General features: G+C 38.6%; 2 long non-coding RNA genes across 3 annotated transcripts; both read right to left on the bottom strand.

Annotated features, from left to right (window-relative positions):
- Nucleotides 1–452: 452 nt before the first annotated feature.
- On the bottom strand, nucleotides 453–1,503 carry LOC113174292. Its single transcript, XR_003299896.1, has 3 exons — nucleotides 1,429–1,503; nucleotides 838–915; nucleotides 453–541 (listed from the first exon to the last, which is right to left on the bottom strand). It is a non-coding gene; the product is annotated as an uncharacterized LOC113174292 (long non-coding RNA).
- Nucleotides 1,504–4,061: 2,558 nt separating this feature from the next.
- Nucleotides 4,062–5,618, bottom strand: LOC113174293. 2 transcript variants are annotated; one of them, XR_003299897.1, is made up of 3 exons: nucleotides 5,537–5,618; nucleotides 5,137–5,181; nucleotides 4,062–4,080 (listed from the first exon to the last, which is right to left on the bottom strand). It is a non-coding gene; the product is annotated as an uncharacterized LOC113174293 (long non-coding RNA). The 2 variants fall into 2 exon arrangements; XR_003299898.1 differs by lacking the exon at nucleotides 4,062–4,080 and adding an exon at nucleotides 4,429–4,952.
- Nucleotides 5,619–20,914: the final 15,296 nt, after the last annotated feature.

The following is a 20,914-nucleotide window of genomic DNA, read 5'->3' as shown; positions in this document are numbered from 1 at the left end:
CACGTCGTGCACGTCAATACCCAGCAGGTGTCCCAGGCCGTGGGGCATGAAGACGGAACCTAGATGGACCTTCAACATGTCTTCCACACTGCCACTGAGGATACCGATCTTTACAAGCTCCTCCAGGTGAACCCGGTCAGTCAGGCGGTGCATGTCTGTCCACTTCACACCTTCAACACAAGCAGCTTAGTTAATGTTAAGTTAAAGAAGACACAGCAATGCTTTAACCTAAGCTTTAGATTGAAATCCTAAAACTCAAAATGTAGGCTTTAAATACTATATTTACATTTTTATTGTACCTAGACGTGTAGTTCCCAAAAAATATTATTTACAAGATGCCTCTAAGTGAAATTAAGAGCAGAAAACTAGAGGAACAGGAAGCATAGAGAATAAAACATAATAATCCGAATGAAACCTGCACTGTTACCAGAAGATGGCCTCGTAGACGGCCCTCTGATCTGGAGTGAACTTTCCGTTTGCTGGGAAAGAGCAGGTGATGTCTGAGGTGTAGCAGTAGTACTCTCCACCCATGTCAAACAGACTGCGGGACACAAAATATCACAACTGATTCTGTCAAATGTGGATTGTGTCTAAATTGTTTTTGAGTTATTCACAGTTCAACAAATATGTATGATGGAAGAAACACTAAAGATCACAATTGTAAACACAACTGTAACACAGCTATTTGGAGCCATTTCAACAAAAGAGCACTGCATGTAGCTGATGGAGGTTGGCATTTGAACCACTGGTCTGATAATGATGCAACAGCTCCCCCTCTAGGTAAATTTGTAGAGTTTGTGAGGTGGTTGGATTTAAATCCTACTGACAAGTACTTACCACATGTCTCCATCCATTATTGTCTTATCATTGGGAGCACCAGCATGGCCGTAGTGCAGGACAGAGGAATTGTGGCCTCTGATGTTGAACACACAATGCATGAATTAAAGACAAATAGCACATTAAATCATCTTTATAACTACTACACTACAAGCTGGTAATAGTGTTGAAGATTAAATATAAACCCACTGTTAAAACAATATGAGTTGCACCAGTTAGCAGGAAAATAACTGGTATCTCTGATCACTAGTCTCTAGTAGATACTCATTACACATGGCCATTAATACGAAAGGCCAGAGGATGATTACTAACAATGTCTAAAAATTCATCATTGATAATGCTACGAGCTGGCAGTACCCCTGCAATCAAGGAAAGTGATGAACTGCTTTAGTAAGCACGGTTTGTTTTGGGTGACAGGATATGGAGGACTTAGCAGGACTACAGACTGTTCAGCCTAATATGTAGAGGGAGCAACAAGATCCCTGTTATATACCTAACTAAACACTTAAGTATGATATCAAACTAATAACCCTGAGTAATTAGGGTAAGTCTGAAATAAAAAAGGTAAAGAATTCATGCATAAAGACTTACGTTCCACAGATACAGGTGTAGGAGGTGTGGCGCATCCCTCCTTTGGTGTAGCAGTAGTGCTGGAACAGGCTGTCCGAGTACAAATACCTGGGAGTGTACTTGAACAACAAACTGGACTGGACCAAAAACTCATCAGCATTGTACAGAAAGGCTCAGAGCCGGATGTACTTCCTGAGGAGACTCAGGTCCTTCAACGTCTGCAGCACCATGCTGCGGATGTTCTATGAGTCTGTGGTGGCCAGTGTCATCTTTTATGCTGTGGTCTGCTGGGGCAGCAACATGAAGGTGGCAGACACTAACAGACTAAACAAACTGATTAGGAGGGCTGGCTCTGTTCTGGGGGTGGAGCTGGACCCTCTACATGTTGTAGCTGAAAGGAGGATGCTGTCCAAACTCCTCTCAATCCTGGACAATCCCTCCCACCCACTGCATAGTGTGTTAGTTGGACAGAGGAGCACATTCAGCCAAAGACTTATTAACATTCAATGCTCCACAGAGCGCCACAGGAGATCCTTTCTACCTGTGGCAATCAATCTGTACAATTCCTCCCCCCTCTGTAAGGGGTGGGGGAAGTGAAACTGTCATATACTTGCTGTGAATCTATATATTTTGACCCAATTTCATTTATCTATTTTACATATTCTGTATATATATAGAGTTTTTCTGTATTGATGTTATTGTGTATTTATGTTGGATCCTTCCTGGTTGTGGTTCCTTTTCTTTCTGTCTGTTTTGAGAATAATGGTAATGAGGCAAAATTATTTCCCTCTGGGATTAATAACGTTTTTTGAATCTTGAATCTTGAAAAGAGGAAAAAGGAGAAGGAACAAGGTAAAACCAGGAAACTAACCAACTGCAGAACAGCAGAGTTTAGAGAAAACACCAATTAGCTGAAGGACTTTCACTGCCCTCTTCATGACTCCATGCTTTTAAAGCATTCCTCAAGCAAATAAGACCTAATATTTAGTTGAATCCATTGACATCACCAAACTTTTGTGTTCTTCTTTTGCGATGCTTTTCCGGGCTTTTACTGCAGCCTCTTTCAGTTGTTGTTCAGTCTCCTCTTTAGCTGTTAAAATGCTTAAAACTCCTTTGTGTTTTGGGTCATTATCTTGTTGCATGATCAAGGATCTCCCAAACAGTTTGGGACTGAGTCCCAGAAGAAGCCATGCAGCCCAAGCTATGACCTCCACTGTGTTTCACAGATGAGCTTGTATGTTTGAGGTCATAAGCAGATTATTTCTTTCTTAGCCTGGCCTTCCTATTCTTCTTGTTAATTAGTGGTTTGCATCTTCTGGTGTAGCCTCTTTACTTTTGTTCATGAAGTCTTCTATGAACAGTAGATTATAATACCTTCACTTCTGCCCCCTGCAGATTGTTGCTGATGTAACAAATAGTTGTTTTATGGTCTTTCTTCACCGCTCTGGCAATGTTTCGGTCATCAACTGCTATTTTCTTTCATAGTCTACCCGTTCGATATCTGTTACTTAGTACACCAGTGGTTTCTTTCTTCTCCGGGACATTCCAAATGCTTGTACTGCCTAGGACCAACAGGCACAGGCAAAAACCAAATCTAAAACTGAGCGTAGATGTTCAGTGCTATTTATTGTTTGAATAATCAATGTAAGAAGACACACCTGTCAGTCATATGTTCCTATACTACAAACGGTGCTATCTTCTAACTTGTGTATTGGATTCAGACTTAAACACCTGGAAATATAAGGTGACATGTTGATAATTTGTCTTATATACATCTTTTGATATCAAACCCAAATGTTTTCAGTCTACAGCAAAACTAAAGAAACTGGCCTCACTATTCCAATAACTTTGAAGGGGAGTGTATAACATGTTGTAATGTAGTTAATTAATTATGTGTCATTTACTCCTAGTTTGTTCATGGTAACAACAATAGTAGGTAAAAGTGTAAGTTACTTTTTCTATCTTGTGTTTTTAAAGTGCTTCTGTACTTTCCATATCAACTCCACTTTTACATAAGACTATGAATTCTTGATTATTACTTCATGTACGTCTGCAGGATTTATGCAGAGTGAGCATAAAGAGTTCAAACATCAGTAAAAGTGCCATCAAGCACTTGTTCACTCTGGATAAGATTTTCTATTTTTACTACACACCTATATGGAATGTCATAAGTGAAAATCTCTTGCTTTTAAGGACACATGAATAACAACATACTGAAAACTAAATGTAATGAGAACAATAGTAGGAAGCTAATAGTGAACAATTTCTCACAGATAACACTGTGAATTAACTGATTATCCACAAACAATAAACAGCCTGCTGTGTTAATGGTGATGAAGTGAAATCTCGTGTAAAATATTGCTTTAATGTTACAGCTTATTGGTCAAAACCTATCTCTGTTAACTGCTGGCATCTGAGCTACTGGATAAAATAAAATCAATAGCATTTAAACAGTTTATAGACTCAGAGGATCCTGACATCTTTTAAAATTATCAAAAGGATTCAAGCTCAGTAACCTGCTTGAATCTTTGGGTGTTTAATTTCTAGGTCTGGACTTTCCATTTCTTTCTATTCTATCGTTTTATTTATTGTATACACAATTTACAGTTAATGGTAAATGGTCTGTCTAACTGACAAACAACCTCCAGCTCAGTATCGGTTTTAATCAGACGGCTGCAGACAGACAGAACAAGACAGTGAGAGTGACAGGATTGTTCTTTCTCTCTGATCATTACACTGCTAATTTATCAATGTGTAGTAAAAATGTACCATGATGTCCAACTACACTGTCCAAACCATAAACAGAATTCATACTCAACTCTCAAATTAAGCTAGAAGAATTAAGTCTCTGCATTGTGACGGTGGTTAAGATATTTTTATTTTGTTTATCACAGTAATCCTCACACAGTTAGCAGACAAATGTCCAACACACTGTTCATCATTCACAGGAAGAGTGCACTTTAAATATAGCTGCAAACCTGTCTGTACATTTTTCAGATCTACTACTGCACAACCTATCTTCTCCCGCCCTGTCTTGTTCTCCCTAATTCCTCCACTTAGTGAAGATATTTCATATTGTTAGAGTCTAACTGGCTACACCTCTGCATTGCCTAAATAAAAGACATTACTCACTTCCATATGATCACTTAATATTGACATTCCAGTAAGAAACAGTCTTCAAGACAACTGAAGTTTCTATATAACATTTCTCATTTGTTTGTGTTAGTAAAGCAGCAGCACCACCAATATGGTGAGAAGTGAAACACATACTGAGAGTATTAATAATAGAACCACATAAATAACACCAGGCAATGGTAGCCAGTAGTAACACTAATGAAGGTTTACATAAAAAAAGCCTATTAAAAAGAGCCCTGAGAGCTGTGGAGGGAAGAGGGGGCAGAGGGGTTCAATCAAGTCTTTCTCCCCAGGAGGTGTGCCTAAAAAGCATTCCTCTTTATTTCAGAAAATGTCAATTCAGACTCTAATGCCAAGGACAACCAGGGAAGCACGAAGTCCATTACATCTGTGCAGACTGGCTTCTGACTCTACGAGTGGAAAAACAACAAAAGACAAGCCCCTGTTTCTGATTGCAGACACAGAATTAACTGACTGGGCAGCTGTAATTGCCAAAGTTTGTCATTTAAAAGCAGCAAAATCAGACTGTAGAAACTTTTAGGTAATTGAATTAGAGACAACAGACTTGTTATAAAACTAAATGTAACTACTCACCATTCCACTATGACTGGGTGCAGAAGAGTGTTGTTTACTTGGAATCTGAGAAATAAGCAACAAGACACAGCAACATTATTAATACTAATTCAATCTGAACTAAATTGATATACTACCTTTAAGAAGTTTGGCTCCGAGTGTAGAGTAGATAAAATGGTGCAATGTACTTGGATAAAAACAGAACTAAGAGTAGTGGTAAAGTCGGCAGTAACACTGCCCTTAACTGATAATAAGCAAAGGCAAGATTGTTTCTTCAGTTAAATCAAATTAAGTGCAGAATTAGGTTACTCAGCAACAATCTGTATGCATGAGAATCTGTTGTATCCTTGCTTATAAAAGAAAAAACAGTAACCTCTTAAAGCAAATTATGTTAAAGCAAATTAATGCCAGTTCAACTTACTGACTAATTCCTTCAAAGGAGGCTTCATGGCAGATGCTCCCACTATCTGTATTCTGTCCTCGCTGCATGGAAAGAAAACACAAAAATAACATCACTACAAACTACACTAGAATGTCAGTGTTCAGTGCATTAAATAGATTTATATTCAGGCAGATCATCTCTCCCATGACAATATTTAATTAGTGTAAAAACAATTCACTTTCACTGCATCTTTAGCTGACCAACACAGAACAAACATTCAGACAGCAGCAGATATGTGGTATCAACAGAGTGAGGCAAGTCTGATGGGAGTAAAACCACACTGAAGAAAAACAGATACAAAAAACCTTTGGAGTTTGCAGTTTACAGTAACTAAAAAAAGATTTTCAGAAAATGTTACACAATTTTAATTTTCAAATGGCAAATAAAAATGATTGTGAACATTTTTTATTTTACTAAAAGAACTAAATGATGACCAAAAACTCCAACCTTAAAATACTTAAAAACACATTTTAAATTTTCTCCACAAACAACTTTCTCTTCAACAATTAAAGGTGATCTGTAGCATGTTAAACAGTGTAGAGACTGTGTGCACTCTCCTTGACCATTTAAAATACAAAATAAATGCTCTAATGCTCTGCTAAAAAAAAATATTACTCTTTTATGTCCCTACATAGGCAGCATTGCCAACTGAATGCGGTTATAATATTGTAGCCCCTAGAACAGGGGTGTCGAACTCAATTGCATATTTAAATATTTAAAATAAACTTAAATTTTAAATATTCCAAAAGATTTTACTCTCCATAAAAAGCCAGTCTGTCAGTCCTGTCAACATTATACAAATTCAAAATATGAACATGCTGCATAACAAAACCTGGAAATATAAATAAAATTTGTGCTTTTCAGCAATAACAAATCAAATCATTCAGTCTTTGCTCTTAAGTCATTTTATCAGAGCTGTATCTGTTTTTGTCAACAAGTTATTTTATATTTGTTGTGAGGTTCTGTGTTGTGGAGATTCTCAGGATGGACTGCAGGTTCTCACCAGTGAGACGACTCCTGTGTGCTGTTTTGTTAGTCTTCATCACTGAGAACAGCTTCTCACTAAGATTTGTTCTACCAAACATAAACAAGGTTCGAGCCTCATGTGGACGGAGCTGGGACATTTCTGCGGGAATGGAGTGAATAAACTGTGCGGGTCCTGCAGTGTCCTACTTTACCTTCAGTCATTACACTGCAGCTCCATCAGCTCCATCTGAATCTGCACAGGTGCAGTTACCTCATAGACGGCAAAATGATTTTCTTGTTCGTCAAAGTCACCAAAGGTCCGTGAGAACTCAGTTTATCAGCAAAGTGAGTATTTCTGAACACCGTAGTAACGATATGGTTCAACATTACTAGGCATCCTGAGGACCAGCTTCATAATAACCTGCAGCATCATAAACTAAACTTGATTAACGTGGAATGTGTTCGGCAAGGCAGCTGAAGCGCTGCATTATGGGATCTGTAGTTTATTGTGTTACCATCGCTTCATATATCTATATTCAATATAGAAATGATCTCTTTGACACATATGCCCTAGAATAATATCTTAGGCACCTAAATAACATTACTTGTTAAGTTTAGGAAACTATCCATAACCAGTTCTTTCGTTTTGTAAAAATGTTACAGATGTGTTCAGTTTCTTTGTTTCTTCATGTGGTGTTGATGTCAATAGAAATCATTTACATTGGGGTTAAAGTGTATATTGTAGTTTGGTTGCAATGCAAAACAACCAGTGATGTGTAATTGTTATGTTATTGTGATTGGAAGGTGAAGTGTCATGACAGTGGTTTAGTAGAGTGATTGGCTAAGGGGCGGGAGTTAGAGAGGTCAAGGGGTCATCAGGGTAGAGCGAGCGAGCGAGCGAGCGGGAGCAGCACGAGAAAAACAGACATTAAGAAGGAAAAGTACAGTTTTTACGGTGAATATTGTGTTTGTTATTCCGGCTGTTGCAACCGCTACAGCACAGTGGACTACAGTACAGCACAGTACAGTACAGTACAGTACAGTACAGTACAGTACTACTAAGTAGCCGTTCTAACGTGCACTGACAACAAGAAGGAGGTCGGCGTTGTGTGATTAGCATTGCGGGCTAACAACCAGCTAGCCTGACCAGGAGAAAGCCTGACAGCTCCTCTGGCAACAAGACAGAAGGGTACAGTTCAACCTCACAGATGAACTGACTCCTGACGCTCACTGCGGTTAGCTGTGAGCTAAGCTACGGACTGCTGCTAGATCGTGCCGACAGCGTGGAGGTTCAGCGTCTGGACACAGAGTACTCCAACTTTGACTTCTGCTCGCTGGATGAAAGGGTTTCCACGTTTTTGGCCACCACGTTCCCAAGTGTCGACCAGGCCTGCAACAGGGGGTAGGGTATTTTTATTTTCGCTTATCTGTTTTCTATTTGGTCGCCAGCTGGTGTGTGTGTGTGCGCGCCCACAAAATTGAGGTAAAGTGAAATGGTATTAACGTTTTCTTTTATTTCAATACAGAGTTTTGTTACTGTGTTTCTTGACTGATATATATTAAGTATTGTAAACCTATTTTCAAAGATTGAGCACAGTATCTGTGTCAGTGAATTCTGTGAAAGCAATCTGGTGACATTTTATTTGGCTCAACAAAAGTTATTTTATGTCTTTTCTCTTTTAATTAATACATTTGGCTATAATTTGGGGACATAGTTGTTTTTTTTATCTGTTTTATAGGTTGAGATAGAACAATAGACAACATGTAAGATTCAAGATTCAGACTTGGGATCAAACGTTATTAATCCCAGAGGGAAATTGTTTTGCCTCATTACCATTGTTCTCAAAACCAACATAAATACAAAAAACTCAATATATATACAGAATATGTAAATAGATTAATGAAATTGGGTCAATATATTCACAGCAAGTATATGACAGTTTCACTTCCCCTACCCCTTACAGAGGGGGGATGAATTGTACAGATTGATTGCCAAAGGTAGAAAGGATCTCCTGTGGTGCTCTGTGGAGCATTTGATGTTAATAAGTCTTTGGCTGAACGTGCTCCTCTGTCCAGCCAACACATTGTGCAGAAGGTGGGAGGGATTGTCCAGGATTGAGAGGAGTTTGGACAGCATCCTCCTTTCAGCCACAAAATGTAGAGGGTCCGGCTCCATCCCCAGAACAGAGCCAGCCCTCCTAATCAGCTTATTTAGTCTGTTAAATAAGCTGATAAGGAGTATTTTACTAACTGATTTCATTCCGTCGTTGCTTAAACTTAAAGGGGTGTTCATATCAACTTGGAAGTAAAGTTTATGAGCTCAGGGTGCTATCCTTCTATTAGAGGATGAAGGAAGTGCTACAATATGAATTACTGTTTTCTAATATACTGCTGAGCTGCTGTTGCTTCACTGAAGAATTGGCTGTTCGTTGAAGTGATAATTTGCACCTCCACCTGTGACTAATTAGCAAATCTAACACCTCAGGCAGGTGCGGAGATGTAAAAATATTTGAAATAGAAGCAGCAGGATGAGTCATCAGATAGTTACGGGATAAATAGAAATATAAATGTAGTAGACGTAAAAGTATGTAAGAATCTTTCAAATGTAAGTGATTTGTTGGCCAATAAAAGCTGTTCTATATATATATTATGCTGATTTGTCTACATACATACAATGGAAAGGAAAAGTATGTGAACCTTATGTCTTTATTGAAAACAACCATAAAAACCTCACAGTGCTAGTGGAAAAAGTATGTGAACCCTTATAGTAATGACCTAAAAAAAAAAAAACTCAGCTGTTAGCATAGGATAGGACATTTATTTTGAGGGTGTGGACTACAGCTACTTTGATGAAACACACTAACTTTTTGAGTTTGCTCCGCACAAGAAGAAGATGCTTGTGTGAGCCATACTTCGCCAAAAGAAGCTTTCAGAGGATCTACTATCAAGAAAGGTTGATTTATATAAAGCTGGAAAGGGTTACAAAGTGATTTCAAAGAAGAAATTCACCAGAATTTACATTTAGGCAAACAATCTACAAATGGAGACACTTTGGGACTGTGGCTACTCTACCAAGAAGTGAGCGGCGAGTCAAAATGACCACAGGAGCACAACAAACACTCATCAATGAGGTAAAGAAACAACCCAGAGTGACAGACAAAGATTTGAAGGCATCATTGGAACTGTCTAACATTTGTGTTCATGAGTCTACAGTAGGTGAAACATTGAACAAGCAGGATGTCTATGGCGGGACACCATGAAGGAAGTCGCTGCTTACTAAAAGGAACATTGCTAAACACCTGAAGTTTGCCAAAGAGCACATTGATGCTGCACAGCAGTATTGGCAAAATGTTTTGTGAACTGATGAAACTATATTGACACAGCACTACATACGGAGTAAAACTGTAAAGTGTGGTGGGGGAAACATCATGATTTGGCCCTATGATACTGCATCAGAGCCTGGCCAGCTTGCAGTGATTTGGGAGAAGATGAATTCCCAAGAGTATCAAAAAAATCCAATGGTTCAAATACTTTTTCCACTATCACACAGAAAAAGCTCTCTCTCTCTCTGTAAATACTAACATGATTTACAGGTAAGTCTAAACGTATTTGACCAATGACAGAATGTTTCTGATCTTTCCCTTTTATATACCACCACAATGGATTTAGGGATTTATGTTGGAAGAGGTTTCACAGAAATATGGAATTTACCATTAAGGAATTACAGCCATTTTAGGCATATTACTTGGGCTTCAAAGGTTTTTCAGAAAAAATTTAAAAAATACTGCCATGTTCTGGAAAAAGATTGTTTGGACTGATGAAACCAAGAGTGACTTGTACCTGAATGATGGGAAGTAGCAAAGGAACAGCTCATAATCCAAAGCATACTACGTCATCTGTCAATGGTGGAGATGGCGTTATGGCATGGGCATATAGAGCATGGCTGCCAAGAGAAGCATGTCAGTGGTTATTGATGACCTGACTGCTCAGGATGAATTCCAAGTGTATAGGTCTATACCCTCTGCCCACATACAGCCAAATGTTACAAAACTCGAAGTACAGCATTTCATAGTGCCGATGGATCATAACCCTAAACATGCTGAGGAAGTAACTCAAGACTTTTTAAAGGCAAATACATATAAATAAATATTCTAAATAAAGACAAAACTGAAATTGAAAAGACTCTAATAACAAGCAGCAACTAAAGGTGGTGTGTATAAAGGCGGTGTGTATAAAGGCAATATCATAAAAAGTCCAGATACTTCTGGCCCAATTGTACCTGTGTAGCTTTGTCTGTCAACCCTTTCTCAAAGTTCTAACTCACAGCTATGGACAAGGTGGTGATGACTGTTGGCCATGACCACAGCTCTTTGAAGATTAGTGTGACTCACTCTCCCATCCAAGTAGCGTAGCTTTCAGGCAGTTTGGGAACAAAAAGCATGGATTTCCCAGCGTCCACATCAATGGCTCCAAAACAGTCAGGCTCGGTTACTCCAAAAGCCCAGTGGAAGAAAGACTCCTACAGAGAGAATCAGCCAGGACATTAGTGAGGGAGATTGTAATGGTAAACTCCAAGAATACAGGGCGTTAGCAAAATCTGGTCAAGTTAGTACATGGGACATACACTCACCAGCCACTTTATTAGGTACACCTACTAGTACCAGGGTGGTCTTCTGCTGCTGTAAGTCATCTGCCTCAAGGTTCGACGTGTTGTGCGTTCAGAGATGCTTTTCTGCATACCTCGTTTGTAACGAGTAGTTAATTGAGTTACTGTTGCCTTTTTATCAGCTCGAACCAGTCTGGCCATTCTCCTCTGACCCCTGGCATCAACAAGGCATTTGCGCCCACAGAACTGCCGCTCACTGGGTGTTTTCTCTTTTTCGGACCATTCTCTGTAAACCCTAGAGATGGTTGTGCATGAAAATCCCAGTAGATCAGCAGTTTCTGAAATACTCAGACCAGCCTGTCTGGCACCAATAACCATGCCAAGTTCAAAGTCACTAAAATCACCTTTCTTTCCCATTCTGATGCTTCGTTTGAACTTCAGCAGATCGTCTTGACCTTGTCTGCATGCCTAAATGCATTGAGTTGCTGCCATGTGATTGGCTGATTAGAAATTTGCGTTAACGAGCAGTTAGACAGGTGTACCTAATAAAGTGGCCTAAGTGTATCATTTTAATGTGCCCATTGAATTTTGAGCCAGGGTACATGGTGTAACTAAGTGCTGTAATTAATGAGATCAGAAACAGAACAGAAAAGTGATGTCTCTACAGGGTTAGCCTACATAGTTTAATGGAGATTAACAGTCCCAGAGACGCTCACCACTGAACTCAATTTGAAAAGAAGGTGAGGTTTCTGTGGCATTTTAATAAAATGCAATGTTCCCTGATTGTTTGGGGTCATAACTGAAAGAATATGAACCTAACACATACAGAAGGACAGAAACTCACTGATGACCTGAGATCAACTCTGGGTCACTCATGGATGGATTGATAACAAATACAAGACCTTGCCCACAATACAGCATCAATTTTGCAACAACATACCTGCTTGAAAACAAGGTCCGTGTCCGTGCAGTACCTCTGCTTCTGCTCTCCTCCCTGCAGCACCACCACAGACTGTGGCACCACTCCATCTTTGGCTTTCAGCTCTCTGCACAGTCGTCCATGGTTCTCAGCAAATAGGGCAGCAGCCACCCTCAGGGTGTCATTACCCAGCCAGTAGATGGCTCTGCAAAAACAGGGAGACACAGATGATAGGGTGGCTCAAGGTGGAGCAGTGTTTGGAGAGACTGATTCAACTGGGCTACGGCCTAGATTAGGACTGCCCTGTCACAAGGTGCAGAAGGATATACTGTCCTCACCAAATATTATCTGGTGCTTTGAGGCATTCAGGAAGAGCAAGCATATCATTTTGAGTAAAAACACAGAGGAAACAAAAATGCTTATTCACAGAAAAATGCAGCTGCAGTGGGAAGAAACAGATTTGTCTGACTAGTGAAGCTGGAAAGAGAGACCCATGTATCTACTGAGCAGGGAGAGGAGACCTATTATGTTTTTTGTTCTGTCTGGAGTTACAGATATAGACAGATCAACAACTAAAAGGTCTTCTGTTATAGTGTAAATCATAGTATTTGGTCATGGCTTTTGGCCATATCTAATTCAGTCTGCACAATGAGTTTATCTACAGTATAACCTGGAGATAGATACATATATAAGCACAAAACTGCAAAAATGTATGATGTGTGTACTGTATTTTCCGCACTATAAGGCGCACCGCATTATAAGGCGCACCTTTAATGAATGGCCTATTTTAAAACTTTTTTAATATATAAGGCGCACCACATTATAAGGCGCATAGAAAAGACGCTACAGTAGAGGCTGGCATTACGTTATGCAACATTAGATGGAGCTGCGCTAAAGGAAATGTCAACAAAACAGTCAGAGTGTAGTAGGACTAATAATAAGGCCGAAGCAATCTAGTCAGTTCAGTGCGTTTATTGCGGCACACAAACAAAACTACAGCGCAAGCATCAGCTGAGCAGTCTTTGTTTTGTTTGTTTTAGAAAAACACAAAAGGAGTCAATATTAATACCTGGTGAAATCAAAGTCCTTGAAACATAGATAATCCAAATCCAATAGGAAATCCAAAATAATCCAACGAAAAACACCGGCATTCAACAAAACAAAAGTGGAAAAAAAAGTATCACAGTCCATACTGGGGACCTTCAAAATAAGAGGTCAGCCTGAAAGGTAGTCGGTGGATCCTCACACAGAGAGGTCGGTCAAACTTTATTAGTAGATTGCCATCATGCCTTTCTGTTCAGGTGATAAATGAATAACAATAAGTTGTGACAAAGGCAGCTAAAAAGTATTATACTATTGTTATTAAAAATTGATCAGAGTGAGAGTTGCGTTTTTTAGTTGATCTTTGTTAAGATAATTAGTTGCAGAGTGAGCGCTCTTTCCACTCTCTGTTCAATAGAACAGCTTTGACGTATTTTCTCCGTCGGTAAATTAAGCTAGTTTAGTTTCCACAGTAAAACCAACTGGTTCATGTATATGCTGAGAGTGCTTTATACGTTTGTGCCTTGGAAAGCATTTGTCTTTGTAAGTATTAACATGTTTATTGTCATTAGAAGTGTGTTAGTTGTTAACTGTTACATGTGATAAATTACGTGTGCGTGTTATTGTAATTAGCTTCATTCAAGTCAAGCTAGCGTGTGAGAGTGTAACATACCAAATGTGTAACGATGTGTATTATTTGTTAATTTAGTTTCTTTCAGTTACATAAAGAAAAGATAGGAGCTTGTCCTCCAACTGTAGCCATCTCGCTTTGTTCCCTCAGAAACTCTGTTTAGTCTTCTTTACTTAGCCATCTTGTTGCTGCCTCCACTTCTGCACCATTGATTCGTTCATGTCAAACGTCCATTCCCGTGTTCTACTGCGTGACTGACTCAATATTGATCCATGTATAAGGCGCACCGGATTATAAGGCGCACTGCCGGCTTTTGAGAAAATTGAAGGTTTTTAGGTGCGCCTTATAGTGCGGAAAATACGGTATATATGACGGACTGAATTCATCTTGCTTTGACAGGAAAATTGAACTATTGAGTGTACACTGCTGCAAGATCAGTGTTCTTTCGCTTTTATGCACCTGCACAGAATATTTATGCAGTGCATTATATAAACACACAAATCCTTTTCTGTTAGGTTTTTGATGGCAGTTTGTTTTTGCTAACAGCTAGGATGTTAGGGAAGGTTTGTATTTGCTTTTTAATGTTGCTCAAATGTTATTTTTTTATGCAACAGCAATAGCTGGGGGCTTTGCATTTTTTAATGCCCATTCTTCGAGATGCATGTTCTTCAAAATGCTCAAATGGTTTGGTTGTAAACCTGGACTAGACAAGAGTGAAGTGATTAGAAAGTTAATGGTAACTGTGGCTGTGGAACCTGACTTTTTTCTAGTTCTTTCACACGATGGACTGTTGATGCTTTTAGTTGTTCTTACATGATGTCTTATTTTTGCAAATAATTTGGAAAATGTCACTCAATATACAGGCTCAGTGGGCTCTTTTGTGTAATATGTTTGGTTCTGTTAATAATAATTTAAAAAAAGATAAGAAAAGGGAAACCCATCACCTGGGTCAAAGCAACACAGTGTCTTCTCTCATGTAGTGAGCCAGTGATTGGGTTAAGGTGGGGTTATATTTGAACGCAGCACTTTTTGAGTAGTATGTCCAAAAAAATCATCTGGCTGATTTCATTGGATTTTTATTTTCATTAGAAATAATAGTGTAGTGTATAGGACTTTTCTCAACAGAAAACATGCATCTATTTAGACATCTATAAGTATTTGTAACTAAAGCAGCTGGAATACATACATTAAATAAATAAATAAATAAATACATTAAAACAAAACCATGGCAACACTTACTCAGCAGTGTTTACCAAAATGGAAATGTCAATACTTAAAAAAGCACAATGCCATCAAGATGTTACTATACAGTAATTCAAATGGTGACAGCCAGTACATTTGCTTTCCCATGGATGGGTTGCTGGTGGCATAAGGATGATGTGCCATTTGCTTTCCATCTGCCCAGATGCCACAGCTATAGATGAATTGTCTAGTAGAATCAGAGCTGCTTGTTTCCATCTTGTTAAATGATGTTAAGGCCTGCTGTAGTCTGGAGACTCACTATTGGTTGATCTCTAGAGAAATGAACAAGAAAAACATGGCTGAAATTGAAAAAAGATTACCTGCCCATTCACAGTAGAAACAACCTTGAATGTGGCATAAGCTGTGTCTGATTCTTACTTTTCCACATATCACAGGAGCATATTTGATTATTTTCTACTGCTATCTTTACTTTTTTACTTGTTAGAATTATTTCTTCTACCCATATTGACCATGAAGAGAGCTCTTCTTAAAGCTTTTTCAGTGGGAAGTGATGGGGATGAGTTAAAGCTGATATCTTACAATGTTAAAGCATTTTTAGTATACAAATAAAGGGAAAGGGAAAGTCACAAAAAGAAAGAAATCAAAAGGTCATACTAAAAAGGCAGCAACTTTGGAAGAACCTAATGTGACAAATCTGTTAAAGCCTTTTATTGTCTTCAGATAATTTTTAAATAATATTTTTTGCACATAGCCAGGACTGTGGAACTTAATTAGGAAGTATCTTTTGGGAGGATCCCTTAAAGGCCTGTATGGACAGGAGAATTATTGTGATAAGTAACATCTGTTTCGTGTTTATATGGGTCCATAACTGCTGAATTGTTTAATGTCAATGTATTGATTTGTCTAGTAATGGTGATCAGCTGTGGTTGGCTAATGTCCTTTTGTCAACCCTGTGTGAGTTCTGATTGTTTTCACTGATGGCCATAAGAACGGTTTTCTGAAGCTGCACTAAAGAACCAGAGAGTCACAGTACACGCACTGAAATTTCATTTCATTTTTCACATCAGCCAGAACATTAACACACCTGGTTGTGGTGGACAGGAGTCAAGACAACATAAAAATTAGACTCATGTAAGAAACAAAAAATGAAGTCATCTTTGTTGTTATTTTAATTAATGCTACTTCTGTTGTTAATGAACCATGAGGTGAAACTCTTCAATACGTGAATACAGAATCTCATGTTGAATTTATAAACACTGTCAAACTGGCACAAGAGACATATGTAGCTGCAAAAGCTCCTTTGGGAGAATAGAATAGTTCCAGTGTTAAGCTAGTTAGTTCATTAGTAGGATTATTTGAGCTGAATACAAAACAGTGGAAACTGAACACAGAATGAATTATGGGACATTTGCTGCTGCTTGAGCAGGGAGTAAATACATCAGCATAATGTTCATATCTTTCTGTCCTCTGCATGTAAATTCACACTTAGTGGGGTGTTGGGATAAATTCTTGCTTGACCTTCACTCGTGTCGGACCAAAATAATTATTTCAAATGGCAAAACAGTTTCCCTGCAGATTTCAAGAACTGGCATAGACCATCACATTATGTAACTGTTTATTAACTGTCACATGATTGTACTCAGCAGCACCCAGGTGCTAAATAAGAGAGAGTAACATCCAGGGCACATACAGTATGGACATGCAAGTGTACACAAAGCAAATGATTAAAACACTAATGAAGGCTCATCTAGCAATCTTTGCCAGTCTAAATGTACTTAAAAAAAATACACCAGAATAATGAAACTATGGCAGATGGGATCAGATTAGTGCAGACTAACCCAAATCCAGATCAAAGGCCGCTCTCTCCACAGGTTAAGCAACAGTTCCATCCATCACGCAGGACAGCTGTTTATGATTGAAGGGGATTAAGCACAGCACACATAGTTCATCAGGATAAATTCTAAAACTGGATTGTGCTAAAGCAACTAACTTTAGCTGCTAAATCATTTCAATTATTAAGCAACTCTTTCCACTGGAAGTCAGCTGTGCCAGTTCCCCAGCATTTGGCAGATCTGTCATTATTACCTACAAATGTCCTTCAGGTTTGACAGTGCAGGAGTAGAAAGAATAGAAACCATCAGTTTTCATTTCACCTAAAGGGTAGCTCTAGGAAAACCTGTCACCTTGAGTCTGTGCAGTGTACAGAAGCTTTCACTATCAATTTTAATCAGAAGATATTTTATGTCTGTAACCATCTGTAACCTGTTAACTCTCAGACTCTTATTAAACAGCTCTGTGTTTGGTATATATGATGTCTGACAGCTGTTATTCAATAAAACCACTGCACCATCACCTACAGTACCTGCATCATGTCAACTCCCAGAGTCCCATTGTTTTTACAATACACACCTTCTGTTCTTGTTGGACTGCTTGCTCTCTGGCTTTAATTTATATTATTGTCTTATGTGGGTTAGGCAGGTGCTTTTGCAAGTCACCGAAAAAGCAGCACTAGCCATTTGTTCAATTACATAAAATGGATTTTTACAACAACGTTTTCTGATTGCATCCTGTTTCCTATCAATGGTTGTATTTTTTTAACCATGACCACAAATATTTTTTAATCTTAGCCAAGAAGCTATATTTGTGGTGTTTCTATAAGCTTAAGAAAGTAATTTATTTTCTTTCAAAAACTAATCAGTATATACTACATTACTACTACCTGCAGCATGTTCATGTGTAACTTTTTGTGTACCACATCTTTAATAAAGCCAGAGCATGATTATCAACAATCTCTCAAAAGTCTTCATAATGATGCTGCAGGCTGACAGCTGAAGGCTTTATAATCCACAGCTACATGGCTACAAGGTGTGATGCGTCCCTCACTTGGCCTAGCAGTCGTGCTGCAACAAGCTTCAAGAAGGAAAAAGGCATAAAACAAGAAATTAAACACTTTCATCACATGGGAGATCAGAGAAAACGGCAATTAGCTTCCTGCCCTTCACTGCCCTCTTCCTGACTCCATTTTTAAAAATCCATGTAATCGTCACACGGTGAAGCTCAACAAACACCTACAGATTCTTTAAAATCATTTAATTGGATTATTCAATATCTGAAGAGAAAATAAGGCCTTGAACATGTTGCTCTAGTGGCAAGAATTGATGTGTCAATGTTATTCCTAACTTTACCACCTGATGGCGCCAATGTAGGAAAATTTCCAATCACCTTGTGATATTTCCATAAGGGAGCAAAGGCTTCAAATACATGAGCCTCTTTATGTGCGAAGCACATCACTCAGATAAGACGTGTACATAAATAATATGCTGTGAAGTCAATGTAACGTGCTGCAACATGCATCATCGTGGCCTGTCACGTGGGGCCTATATTTCAAATGATGTTCATGTATAGTTCAAGGACAACAGTAGCATTACCAAATAACAAGCCAGAGCAAGATTGTTTTCTTAATAAAACATAAATCATCCAATAAACATGAGTTTAATGACTTTAGCGCAAACTGAAGCTTAGATGCTTAACTGGTTTATCTTTCAATGGGAGATTTCATGGCAGACGTTCTTTCTACATATTCAATATTATATCTATACACAAAAAAATACAAAAAACAAATGTCAGTACAGTGTTTACTATAATAAATGTTTTTAATTTTATTTTTTGCACTGTATTTATTCAAAGAGGAACCTACAATAATGTTTTGAACACACTAGGACTAGAATGACAGGGCATCAACACATGTAGGAAAGCAGATGTGAAATAAGGGGCTGCAGAATAACCGTCACTCTGGCAGTTGTGGCCTCTACTGGAATTAGTTATGAGTTAAATGATTAGATATTAAAGTGACTGCTGCTTCAGTTTTTATATGTATTTATGACTTTAATTTGTCTAAGTGTTTGAAAAACAGAATACTGCTGAATTATTTATGACCTGATTTTGCTAAAAACAACAACAACAAAAAAAAAAAACGGCCTTCTGTTGGCAGCACTGCCAAATAAAAGCAGATGATGTTGACATGACTTGTGTAGCTGAGCAGATGGAAACAGAATAAAAAAAGATGCTACAGTTCATCATGTACTACTGTGGATGATTGTAGTACAGATCTAATACTAGTTGCTCTATCTGACACCTAGGACATCATGTCACCTCAGTTACTGCAAAGTGAAACGTTGCACACAGAGACGCTGTGAAAACCAGAAGACGCTACTGGACTGTGTTAACCTCCATGATGTACTCCTAGAGGAAGATCCTGTTAATAACAGCTTTATTGAGATGTGTTGCTGCCATCAATTTCAAAATTACTATTCTACCTCAGCACTGCACTGGTCTCTGATTGTTCTAATCTTATACCTTGGTTAAGGTCTTGGTTATAAATCTTAGTCTGTGTGTCGTGTTTTAATTGGTAAGATGCCAAATGCAACATATCTGATTCCACCTGTATCAAAGATGAAACCATAACCTCACTGTATTTTCTGGCTCAGGGATTTCTGTCCCTTTCATTGAGTTTGTTGTTGTATCTGAGTTTGTTGAGGACACATCGGCCTCACTGAGGTGCTGTTCTTATTAAACCTGCAAAACATGAATGCATTTACTGCTGCTCTCTGTGACATCAATAGTATGAATATGAGTACTTACAGGAGGTAGACACAATAACGCTCTACAATACAAAGCATTACCTTGCCTGGCCATGCGTAGGACTTCAAAATATCTTGTGAAATGTAAAATGTCCATTGGTTGTTAGAGCTATTGGGGCATATATATACAGCTATAAAGCCTCTTCATGCCTCACTTTGTACTGTTGTGTAATATTGTGAGGTGCTCCTATTGTTTGTTGCACTTATGTTTCTCCTGAACCAGTAACAACACTGTGATGCTGCACTTGTGGTCATGACAACTGAGAATAGTTCACTAAGTTATAGGGCTTTAAGGCTTAAGGTTTTAGGTGGGCTTCTTTTGTCAGGTCATGTGAAAGCTCCCCTCAAACATTTGGCCTGTTTATTTAATGTGTCTTGTCCAGAAACACTTTGACATGTGGAGAAGGAACTGGGGATTTAACCTGGTTTGGTACCAACACAGAGGAAAGCAGTCCAACAGCTCTAGATTCATTTGTCAGACCTCACTTATAGTTAGCAGTATAGACTGCTTCTTCCCTGTCGATCATTCTGAATTAATTTCAGTAATTAATTCAGCTAGACCATCAACATGTCTCCTACACCCCATCCTGACTAGACTGCTCGAAGATGTCTTACCTTGAATCAGTACGATCTGGGCACAAAAGTTGGCTACGGAGGGAGTTCCACAAGGTTCTGTGCTTGGACCGATTCTTTATGCTCTATATATGTCCCCCAAGGCAATATAATTAGGAAACATTATAAAGTGGCAAGAAAAACTGGTGTGTGTTTTAAAAGGGCAGGACAGCTTTCAGCAACACATCCAATCTCATCACACTGATTGGACTCAAGGTTGGCTCACTCCTGGCTCCAATTAGCTCTTGGAGAAGTCAGTAGGCTAGTTCACATACTTTTTCAACCCTGCACTGTGAATGTTTACATGTTATGTTCAATAAAAACATGAAAACATGTAATGTTTGTGTACTATTATTTTCAGCAGACTGTGTTTTTGTATTGTTGTGAGTTAGTTGAAGAACAGAGCACATTTTATGACCAATTCATGCAGAAAAGCACTGTAGATTTCAATTGCTATGCACATGACACCCAGGTATATTATCTGGATTATATTATATGAAACCAGAGAAAAATAATCAATTAATCAATATTTTTAGATATCAAGCACCTCCTCCCAGTTCAGGTTTGGGGCCAGACACCCTCTCTAAATTTAAGACTACACTTAAAACTTTTCTTTTTTTATAAAGCTTATAGTTAGAGATGGCTCAGGTGACTCTGGAACATGTCTTAGTTATGCTGCTATAGGTTAGTCTACTGTGGGACCTCTACTGATACACTGAGCTCTGCGCCTCTCTCCTTT

The sequence above is a fragment of the Anabas testudineus genome, chromosome 3, assembly GCF_900324465.2.
Source record: "Anabas testudineus chromosome 3, fAnaTes1.2, whole genome shotgun sequence".
Classification (NCBI taxonomy): domain Eukaryota; kingdom Metazoa; phylum Chordata; class Actinopteri; order Anabantiformes; family Anabantidae; genus Anabas; species Anabas testudineus.
Note: the sequence above shows the minus strand (reverse complement) of the source record. Positions and strands in the feature narration are given on the sequence as shown.